This window comes from Bos taurus, chromosome 14 (assembly GCF_002263795.3).
Source record: "Bos taurus isolate L1 Dominette 01449 registration number 42190680 breed Hereford chromosome 14, ARS-UCD2.0, whole genome shotgun sequence".
Taxonomy (NCBI): Eukaryota; Metazoa; Chordata; class Mammalia; order Artiodactyla; family Bovidae; genus Bos; species Bos taurus.
In genome coordinates this window covers 75,007,125-75,018,532 of record NC_037341.1, presented here as the reverse complement: position 1 = coordinate 75,018,532, position 11,408 = coordinate 75,007,125, and the positions used below count along the sequence as shown (strand labels likewise).

The 11,408-nt window shown below is 40.5% G+C and overlaps 1 pseudogene; it reads right to left on the bottom strand.

The window, feature by feature from the left end:
- Positions 1 to 7,181: 7,181 nt before the first annotated feature.
- On the bottom strand, positions 7,182 to 11,107 carry LOC786994 (nucleolar RNA helicase 2-like; annotated as a pseudogene).
- Positions 11,108 to 11,408: the final 301 nt, after the last annotated feature.

The window sequence follows — 11,408 nt, the reverse complement described above, 5'->3', positions numbered from 1 at the left end:
AAGAGGTCTCTTAGGCTGTCTTAATTTCTTTCCATTCTTTTTTCTGTATTCTATTCTGAGGTAGTGAATTTCCACCATGCCTGTCCTCCAGGTCATTTACCCATTCTTCTGCCTCAGTTATTCTGCTATTGATTCCTTCTAGTGTATTATTCCAGAGAAGGCAATGGCACCCCACTCCAGTACTCTTGCCTGGAAAATACCATGGACAGAGGAGCCTGGTGGGCTGCAGTCCATGGGGTCACTAGGAGTCGGACATGACTGAGCGACTTCACTTTCACTTTTCACTTTCATGCATTGGAGAAGGAAATGGCAACCCACTCCAGTGTTCTTACCTGGAGAATCCTAGGGACAGGGGAGCCTGGTGGGCTGCCGTCTCTGGGGTCGCACAGAGTCGGACACCACTGAAGTGACTTAGCAGCAGCAGCAGCAGTGTATTATTCATCTTTGTATGTTTGTTCTTTAGTTCTTGTCACAGTAGGTCTTTGTTTAGGTCTTTGACAAACATATTTTGCATCATCTCTACTGTTTTCCACTGGATTCTTCACTATCATTTTTATGAATTCGTTTTCTGGAAGTCTGCCTATCTCCACTTAATTTAGTTGTTTTCCTGGGGTTGTATCTTCTCCCTTCATTTGGGACATAACTTTCTACTTTTTAAAAATCTTTATTGAGTTTCTGTAATGTGTTTTTTCCTTTTTGGTTGCAAACCCCTGATTTCTATTTTCTTAGAACATTTATTTTTAGAAAACTTGCAGTTGTATTTTTCTACCCTTTAATATGTTAATCATCTTCCAGACTCTTGCCAATTTGACAACCCAGGAATGTCTTTTTCAAGGAAATGGAGGTCATTCTATTGAATTATTATAATCAAGAAAGATAGTCCCCCTATTTCCCAGTTTCTGTGAAAGTGTATGAGACTAATTGTGATCAGTAAGTCAGCAAACACATATGGCCTAATCTAATTGACAATTTTTCTCCAAATTTTCATCCAGTACCAGTCTAGTAGCTCACACTAGTGTTTAAAAACTCTCTGAACTTCTGCTTCAACAAAGTTAAATTTAGCCTGTCTTCTCTTATGTAAGTTTTTTGAATAAACCCTTCCTTGCTTATTTAAATTATTTAGTACAGCACTTTGACAGCATCATCTTTTAGATTTTAAATAGCTCAGTTGTAATTCCATCACGTCTACTAGCTTTGTTCATAGTAGTGCTTCCTAAGGCCCACTTGGCTTCACACTCCAGGATATCTAGATCTCAGTGAGTGACTACCCATCATGGATATCTGGGCCATACATGAGTAGACCAGTTGTTTTCCCTACTTTCTTCAACTTAAGCCTGGATTTTGCAGTAAGGAGCTCATGATCTGAGTCACAGTCAGCTCCTGGTCTTGTTTTTCCCGACTGTATAGAGTTTCTCCATCTTTGGCTACAAATAATATAATTGATCTGACATCATAGTTGATCATCTGGTGATGTCCATGTGTAGAGTCTTCTCTTGTGTTGTTGGAAGAGGGTGTTTGCTATGATGAAAGTGTTTTCTTGACCAAACTCTATTAGCCTTTGCCCTGCTTCATTCTGTACTCCAAGGCCAAATTTGCCAGTTACTTCAGGTAATTCTTGACTTCCTACTTTTGCATTCCAGTCCCCTATAACGAAAAGGACATCTTTTTTGGTTGTTAGTTCTAGAAGGTCTTGTAGGTCTTCACAGAACTGTTCAACTTCAGCTTCTTCAGCATTACTTGTCAGGGCATAGACATGGATTACTGTGATATTGCATGGTTCACCTTGGAAACAAACTGAGTTCATTCTGTCATTTTTGAGGTTGCATCCAAGTACTGCATTTCAGACTCTTTTGCTGACTCTGAGGGCTACTCCATTTCTTTTAAGGGATTCTTACCCACAGTAGTAGATCTAATGGTCATCTGAGTTAAATTTGCCCATTCCTGTCCATTTTAGCTCCCTGATCCCTACAATGTTGATGCTCAACCTTGCCATCTCCTGCTTGACCATGTCCAATTTATCTTGATTCACGGATCTAACATTCCAGGTTCCAATGCAATATTGTTATTTAGAGCATCAGACTTCACTCTTGCCAACAGACACATCCATGACTGAGTTTCATTTCCGTCTTGGCCCAGCCTCCTCATTCTTTCTGGAGTTATATCTCGGCTCTTCCCCAGTAGCATACTGGACATCTACCGACCCGGGGGGCTCATCTTCCAGTGTCTTCTTTTTTTGCTTTTTCATAGTGTGGAGTTTCTTGAGACAAGAATACTAAAGTGGTTTGCCACTCCCTTCTCAGTGGACCATATTTTGTCAGAACTCTCCACCACGACCTTTCCATCTCAGGTGGCCCTGCATGGCATGGCTCATAGCATTTTTTAGCTACACAGGCTGTGACCCATGTGATCATTTTGGTTAGCTTTCAGTGATTGTGATTTTCATCCTGGAGGCTATGGGATTGTAGTTCTTGCTTCTTCTGTCTGCTCTCTGATGAATGAGGATAAGAGGATTGTTCTATTTTTCTGAAGGGAGGGACTGGCTTTGGAGGAAAACTGAGTCTTGCTCTGGTGGGCAGGGCCATGCTCAGTAAATCTTTAACCCAGTTTTCTGTTAATGGTTGGACTGTGCTCCCTCCCTGTTAGTTGTTTGTCCTGAGGCAGAATAAAACATCTTGACAATATAGAACTCTTCTATTTGCTTTATTTTTGCTTTTATTTGAACAAATAGCCACAGTTGGTATGCCCAGCTTTGAGGAATAAGAACAATTTCATTATCTTTGAAGTTTCAGAAAACATCTCACATGTATTTTTTATTGATTGTTAATTACATCTAATAAGACAGAAGACAGGCATTAATTTGGCCCAAGAATTCACAGCCATTTTCTTGGTAAGTACTAGCAACTATTATGGCATAAAGCTGTATTTTTATATATTAACTCAATTTTATAGTAAAAATATTTTATGTACAGCTGTAAGGAAACTGCTGCCCATAGATAGTTCCAACATAAAAATTGATTATATTTTAAAAGTTCATTGAGTTGTCTCATACATAAACTGGAAAATAATTTCTCTGTAGAAAATAGTAAAAATGATATTATTTCCCAGGCTAGCCCAACAAACCTATTTAAACCATACAGTAGTTGAATTATACATTTATAAATATGGCTTGAATTCTGAGATCCAGGAGAAACTTTGGCTTCATTTATTGAGATGGTCATGTTGTCCTAAGCCATGTAAAGTGAAATTCCCATTAATCTTCTTTACTTTCTGATTCTTTCTTCCTAAAGGTCAGGTACACTGCCCGTTCAATCTACTTGATAAACCAACCCATTTCTATGCAAACTTAAATGCTTCAGTTGCTATTTAAGTAAGCTTAGTATCTCAGCAAAATCAGAATTTAGTAAAATGTGATCCACAAGGCAAGAGTTGTTGGTCATCAATTACCTAACTCCCTCTGGTTTGATGGGAAACCATGAGGAGTTCAAGCAATAACACTGATAAGTGGATGAAAGAATAAAAGCAAAGAGAATGTGAGAACAAAGAGACATGCAGTCAGGATTCAAGGACAGAACTGAAGTCTAAACAGAGAAAGAATTCTGCCTCAAGAATCAGGAGTTGAGTTAACTTTTGAGCCAACTGTAAAGGTGACTGAGTAAGAAGCAGTTGGCTATAAAGACCCAGTCAGAGAAACCAGTGTCTAGAAAGATTTCAGTTGTTCAAAATAATTAAATAAAAATAAGACAGGCCATGGGTTTGAATTCCCCCATCATAGTTTATTTCTCAAGGTTCCCAGTACAGAACTTACAGGAATTAAGGCATTAAGAAAATGCTACTCTCAAGTTCCCTGTATCATGTGCAGTTTCCCAGAGAAACATCACTTGAGACCTCAGAGTAATACCCATCCTGGGGCTATATTAGGTTCTTCCGTTCCCTCAAAGCAACAACCTAAAAATAACCATATCGTTTGTTCTTAAAAAGAAGTCTCCAGGTAGCTGCAACCTTTCAGCTAGCAGTAGGAGTAGCAGTCTAACAGAAAGAGATCCTATACTGTAGTATAGGAGCTAAGCTTTGAGAAACTAAATTGGATCATTGTACCTAAAATTCCTAGCTTGCCCATTAGAAGTTGAACTCTAGAAACATTAATGAACAATTACGTTTTCATTATTAAAAAAGTTTCATCATGCACCTTCACTTGCCCTTCTCTTTGCTCTCAATACATATGAATGTCTCCTTCTTGCATGTAGAAAATATTTTCAGTGATTTTCTGACTCTTCAGCAATCCAATGCTATACCCCTACTCCCTTCTTGGTAAATCATGTTAATCTTCCAATAGGAGATGGAGTACATTATAATCAAGAACCATTTATTCAGCTTCCTTACTTAGGAAGAAAGTTATAGGGCCATGTAAAATAATTTCTAATAAAATACTTATAATTACACATACATATATTTTTAAAATCTGTGAAGAATTAACTGAAGCATGAATCACCTTATATTGAGAAGCTAAAAATGTATCAAAATACACATAACAATGACTAAACTAAATACTATCTCCTATCAAATATATCAGTTCAGTTCAGTCAAACAGTCGTGTCCGACTCTTTGCAACCCAATGAATTGCAGCAGGTCAGGCCTCCCTGTCTATCACCAACTCCTGGAGTTCACTCAAACTCACGTCCATCGAGTCAGTGATGCCATCCAGCCATCTCATCCTCTGTTGTCCCCTTCTCCTCTTGCCCCTAATCCCTCCCAGCATCAGAGTCTTTCCCAATGAGTCAACTCTTTGCATGAGGTGGCCAAAGTACTGGAGTTTCAGCTTTAGCATCATTATTTCCAAAGAAATCCCAGGGCTGATTTCTTTCAGAATGGACTGGTTGGATCTCCTTGCAGTCCAAGGGACTCTCAAGAGTCTTCTCCAACACCACAGTCCAAAAGCATCAATTCTTCGGTGCTCAGCTTTCTTCACAGTCAAATTCTCACATCCATATATGACCACTGGGAAAACCATAGCCTTGACTAGATGGACCTTTGTTGGCCAAGTAATGTCTCTGCTTTTGAATATGCTATCTAAGTTGGCCATAACTTTCCTTTCAAGGCGTAAGCGTCTTTTAATTTCATGGCTGCAGTCACCATCTGCAGTGATTTTGGAGCCCAAAAAAATAAAATCAGACACTGTTTCCACTCTTTCCCTACCTATTTCCTATGAAGTGATGGGACCAGATGCCATGATCTTAGTCTTCTGAATGTTGAGCTTTAAGCCAGCTTTTTCACTCTCCTCTTTCACTTTCATCAAGAGGCTTTTTAGTTCCTCTTCACTTTCTGCCATATCTGCATATAAGTGTCATATTGGTGTCATCTGCATATCTGAAGTTATTGATATTCCTCCCGACAATCTTAATTCCAGCTTGTGCTTCTTCCAGCCTGTTTCTCATGATGTACTCTGCATATAGGTTAAATAAGCAGGGTAATAATATACAGCCTTGATGTACTCCTTTTCCTATTTGGAACCAGTCTGTTGTTCCATGTCCAGTTCTAACTGTTGCTTCCTGACCTGCAGATAGGTTTCTCAAGAGGCAGGTCAGGTGGTCTGGTATTCCCATCTCTTGAAGAATTTTCCACAGTTTATTGTGATCCACACAGTCAAAGGCTTTGGCATAGTCAATAAAGCAGAAATAGATGTTTTTCTGGAACTCTCTTGCTTTTTCCATGATCCAGCAGATGTTAGCAATTTGATCTCTGGTTCCTCTGCCTTTTATAAAACCCGCTTGAACATCTGGAAGTTCACGGTTCATGTATTGCTGAAGCCTGGCTTGGAGAATTTTGAGCATTACTTTACTAGCATGTGAGATGAGTGCAATTGTGCGGTAGTTTGAGCATTCTTTGGCATTGCCTTTCTTTGGGATTGGAATGAAAACTGACCTTTTGTAATCCTGTGGCCACTGCTGAGTTTTCCAAATTTGCTGACATATTGAGTGCAGCACTTTCACAGCATCATCTTCCAGGATTTGAAATAGCTCAACTGGAATTCCATCACTTCCACTAGCTTTTTTCATAGTGAAGCTTTCTAAGGCCCACTTGACTTCACATTCCAGGATGCCTGGCTCTAGGTGAGTGATCACACCATCATGATTATCTTGGTCGTGAAGATCTTTTTTGTATAGTTCTTCTGTGTATTCTTGCCACCTCTTCTTAATATCTTCTGCTTCTGTTAGGTCCATACCATTTCTGTCCTTTATCGAGCCCATCTTTGCATGAAATGTTCCCTTGGTATCTCTAATTTTCTTGAAGAGATCTCTAGTCTTTCCCATTCTGTTGCTTTCCTCTATTTCTTTGCATTGATCACTGAGGAAGGCTTTCTTATCTCTTCTTGCTCCAAATCTAGAACATATGCTGGTATAAGCTGTGTTCCATCACAGTTAAGTGTGAAACTTTGCTTCAAAATATTGCTCACTGTTAATTTTTAGAAGATCCATCATAGGACCATAGGAGTAATTGGCAGTCAAATGACTGAGGAGTACCAATTAGAGACAAAGCCTTGGGTGCTCAAAGTGTTTCTCTAAAAACTGTCGCATTCCCCATGATATTTAGGAAAGACACTATTAACAGTGTGAGTGAGTGTGAGTGTGAGTGATAGTTGCCCAGTCCTGTCTGACTCTTTGCAACTCCATGGACTGTAGCCCACAAGGCTTCTTTGTCCATGGAATTCTCCAGGCAAGAATACTGGAGTCGGTTTCCATTTCCTTCTCCAGAGGATATTCCCCACCCAGGGAATTGAACACAAGTCTCTGGCATTGCAGGCGGATTCTTTACCATCTGAGCCTCCAGGGAAGCCTACTATTAAGAGACATTTCTAAGTATAAAGACAGGTCAATTTAAACAGTATCAGAGATACTTGCTTGACTCTATCGTAGAATCTATAGACAATACATTAGAATATGTAATTAATCCATACACCTTTTCTAAAGGAATACCCAAGACAGAAGTAGCAATAAAGTTATAAATGACAATCATAAATCAGATGAAATATTTTAGATGAAGTTTACCTCTCTTGAAGAAATGGGGACTGGGAAACCGGTCAGGATAGAAATACAATGTGCTTTTAACTTTGCATAAAAAATAATGTTCAGTTCCATGTTGCTGAACATAGCTCTGTTTTTGCCAAATAAATCCTCTACTTTAAATTACTGTCCGAATGCTTTATTAAAACTCTGCCTCTGGCCTTTGTTTTAGAATCTCTAACTTTTGTTGCTTCCCTATTAGGCTTCCCTAGTAGCTCAGACAGTAAAGCATCTACTTGCAATACGGGAACCCAGGTTCAAACCCTGGGTCAGGATGGTCCCCTGGAGAAGGAAACGGCAACCCACTGCGGTATTCTTGTCTGGAGAATTCCATGGACAGAGGAGCCTGGTGGGCTAGTCCACGGGGTCATAAAGAGTCGGACACGACTGAGCGCCTAACTCAATCTTTTGTTGCCGCCTCCTGATCGCTGTCCTCTGAAGATTCTACTTCTTTCCCGCTGTCGCCTGACACCTCAGTTGCCCTTGGAAGTTGCGCTATCCTTCCCCTGGTCCTTCTTGCTCTGACTGCTCCATAGCCACAGAAAACTGCCAGCGCCGTGAATCACGCCACTCTTCCTGTACTTTGTTACTGCTGCAGTAGGGATGTCAAAGCAAACACCCTGCTTTCCTTTGAGAAGGACCGTTCCCTTCACTTTGGAATCAGTATCCTCACCCAGAAGCTCTTCAAGTTCTTTCCAAGCAGAACTAATGTTTGGCATTTCAATCGCGCACTGCCGATCATGGTCACAAAGCCTGCATTTGAGTTGTTCACGGAGCGCTGGTCCACCGACGTGGCACCGGAAAAGTGGGTCAGGGCTGTTGCAGGGGGCTTCCAAGGTTCCCTGCTCCCCAGTCAGGTTCTCGGCTGACTGCTCGAAGTGACCAATAGCAGCGGGAGGCACGGAGTCCAAGAGCCTGATGGCATCTTCGCCAGAAGCTTTTATTATCTCTGTTTCAGAACGAACACCTATTCGCTTAAATGTAATTCCCACTTTTTGCTCCACTTGGGCTAACTGGTATTCTTCTTTGTGCTGGGAAAAGCAGATGCAAATCCCGGTCATTCCAACTCTACGTGTTCACCCAAAACGATGAACGTAGGGACTCTGCATCCTTTGGCAGAGAACTTTGAAAAATCAGGTGAACCTCAGGGATGTCTAACCCACGTGCAGCAACATTGGTTGGAACCCAAACTCCAAAATCACCATTTCTAAAACCTTTCCTGGTGATTTGCCTTTGCTTCTATGGATTGTCTCTGTGCAGTGACTGGGCATCGTACCTTACGGCCACATTCTGCGACAACTCCTGTGTTTCTTTCTTCATTTCACAAAATACGATAGTGGGCCCTTGAAAACCACTATCTCCAATAACTGCTGCCTTCCGAGTCCGGTGGCACTTGATAGCCAGATGCTCTACAGTTATTGCCATTTTCTGCATCTATTTACTAATCAGGTCCATTTGTTCATATGCAGATTTCATGTATTTCTTAGCAACATTACACAACCAATGGAAGCAAGTTGCAGAAAAAAAGTAATGTTTTAGGTTGTCTTCTGAATCATTCTTGCATGCCATGGATAAAATCTCTTTCACTTGATCAGCAAAGCCCTTGTCCAACATTTGGTCAACCAATCCAGGACAACATGCTTAAGTTTGGTGAGATCTAGCTTGCCATTCTGCAGGTGGTCTTTTTCTTAAGTTAATTTATTTTTTAATTGAAGGATACTTGCTTTAAAGGATTTTGTTGCTTTCTTTCAAACATCAACATGAATCAGCCGTAAGTATACATATGTCCCTCCCTCTTGAAACTCCCTCCTATCTCCCTCCCCATCCCACCCCTCTAGGTTGATGCAGAGCCCCTGTTTGAATTTCCTGAGACATATAGCAAATCCCCATTGGCTCTCTATTTTACATATGGTAATGGCAGTTTCTGTGATACTCTCTCCATACATCTCACCCTCTCCACCTCTCTCCCCATGTCCATAAGTCTGTTCTCTCTGTCTGTTTCTCCATTGGTGCCCTGCAAATAAATTAATCAATACCATCTTTCTAGATTCCATATATATGCATTAGTATATGATATTTATCTTTCTCTTTCTGACTTACTTCATTCTGTATAACAGGCTGTAGATTTATCCACATCATTAGAACTGACTCAAATGTGTTCCTTTTTAATGCTAAGTAATATTTCATTGTGTGTATGTACAACTTCAGTATCCATTCATCTGTCAGCGGACATCTAGGTTGTTTCTATGTTCTAGCTGTTGTAATAGTGCTGAATAAGACCAGAAACTGTAAAACTCTTATAGGAAAACATAGGCAGAACACTGAATGACATAAAGCAAGATCCTCTATGACCCACCTCCTAGAATAATGGAAGTAAAAAAATTAAACAACTGGGACCTAATTAAGCTTAAACACTTTTGCATAGCAAAGGAAACTATAAACAAGGTGAAAAGACAACCCTCAGAATGGGAGAAAATAATAGCAAATGAAAAAAACTTACAAAGGATTAATTTCCAAAATATACAAGCAGTTCATACAATTCAATACTAGAAAAACAAACAACTCAATCAAAAAGTGGGAAAAAGACCTAAACAGACATTTCTCCAAAGAAGACGTACAGATGGCTAACAAACACTTGAAAAGATGCTCAACATTGCTCATTATTAGAAAAATGAAAATTAAAACTACAATGAGATATCACCTCACACTGGCCAGAATGACTATCATCAAAAAGTCTACAAACAATAAATGCTGGGGAGAGTGTAGAGGAAAGAGAACCCTCTTACACTGTTGGCAGAAATATAAATTGATATCACCACTATGGAAGAGAGTATGGAGATTCCTAAAAAAAAAAAGCTAGGAACAAAACCACCATATGACCCAGCAATCCCACTCCTAGGTCCACACCCTGCTGCTGCCAAGTCGCTTCAGTGGCGTCCGACTCTGTACAACCCCACAGATGGCAGCCCACCAGGCTCCCCCGACCCTGGGATTCTCCAGGCAAGAACACTGGAGTGGGTTGCCATTGCCTTCTCCGATACACCCTGAGGAAATCAAAATTGAAAAAGACACAGGCAGGTGATCTTTGATACGACCTGATGTCCCAATCAGGATATCAGTCCCATTCCTCATGCATTCAATTTGCCCTCTATAGGATGTTCCACCATAAAAACAAGCTGTTGTCAGCTTTTTTGTGATATCGCTAAAGTCCCTGCTTACTTGACTTGCCAACTCCCTGTGGGTTCAAGAACCAGTACCTGAGGGGTACCACCTCTCTTCCGGTCTTGCAGATCTCCCTGAAGTTTCTCAACCAAAGGGAAAGCAAAGGAGAATGTCTTTCTAGTTCCTGCCCATGCCTGTGAAATCAAATCCTTTCCACTATAGACCTGGTGAAACGTCTTTGCTTGTATGGGAAACAGGAAGGTCACTCCCTGGGCTTTGAGAAGTTTAACAGTTTCTTCAGATATGGGAAAATTAGAGAAAGCTCCTTCTTTTTTTTTGCTCCACAGTCATTTCCTGCTCTAACTCACTGTTTTCTTCACTGGTAGCTTCCTTGGATTTGGAGTCAGATCCAAAAACAGGGAACCTATTCTTGAAGCTGTGGCTTTTCTCTCCAGTTTCTTCATTTATTTCTTTTTCTTTCTTCATCTTTTTGGGCTTAGGTGCACCAACTTTTCCTCAGAAGGCTCTTCATTTTTTATAACTTTTTTGGTTTTAGGAGAAACAATTGTCTTTTCACAGGGCTTCTTCGATTTTTTTTAACTTTTGTTTTTAGGAGAAATAATGTCATCTTGAGATGGCCCTTCTTTCTTTTTGGCCTTTTATGGATTTAGGAGAATTCATTGCAACCTCAGAAGGCCCTGCTTTCTTTTTAACCTTTTTAACTTTGGGGGAAATCATTTCTTCCTTTTCTTCTGCTGCCTCTTCAATCTGATGAGATTTTGGCTTCTCTTTTTTACCTTGCCTCTCATTTGCTTTCCCAGAATCTCCACTTTTTCCATGGCTGTGTCTGACACCAAGTCCACATCACTAAGAAGTTTTCTCGGCATGACTCAGCACAAGTGTACACCAAGTGGTCTTGTCTATCGCATAGAGAGGAAGAGACACGGCCATTTTTGATTAAAAGAAGAAGACCAAGCCCATGACAATCCTAGATTTGATCCTAGAACAGAAAAGGGATGTGAATGAGACAGAGACAAACTTTGAATGAGAGTGAATTCTCGCACTGTTGCAAAAGTTCTAGGCCCCACAATAACCTGATCATCTGATCCCACAAAGGCACTGGGAGTCCCCAGGGAATCTGACTTTGAAGGACAGTGGGATTTGTTTACAGAACTTCCACAGGACTAG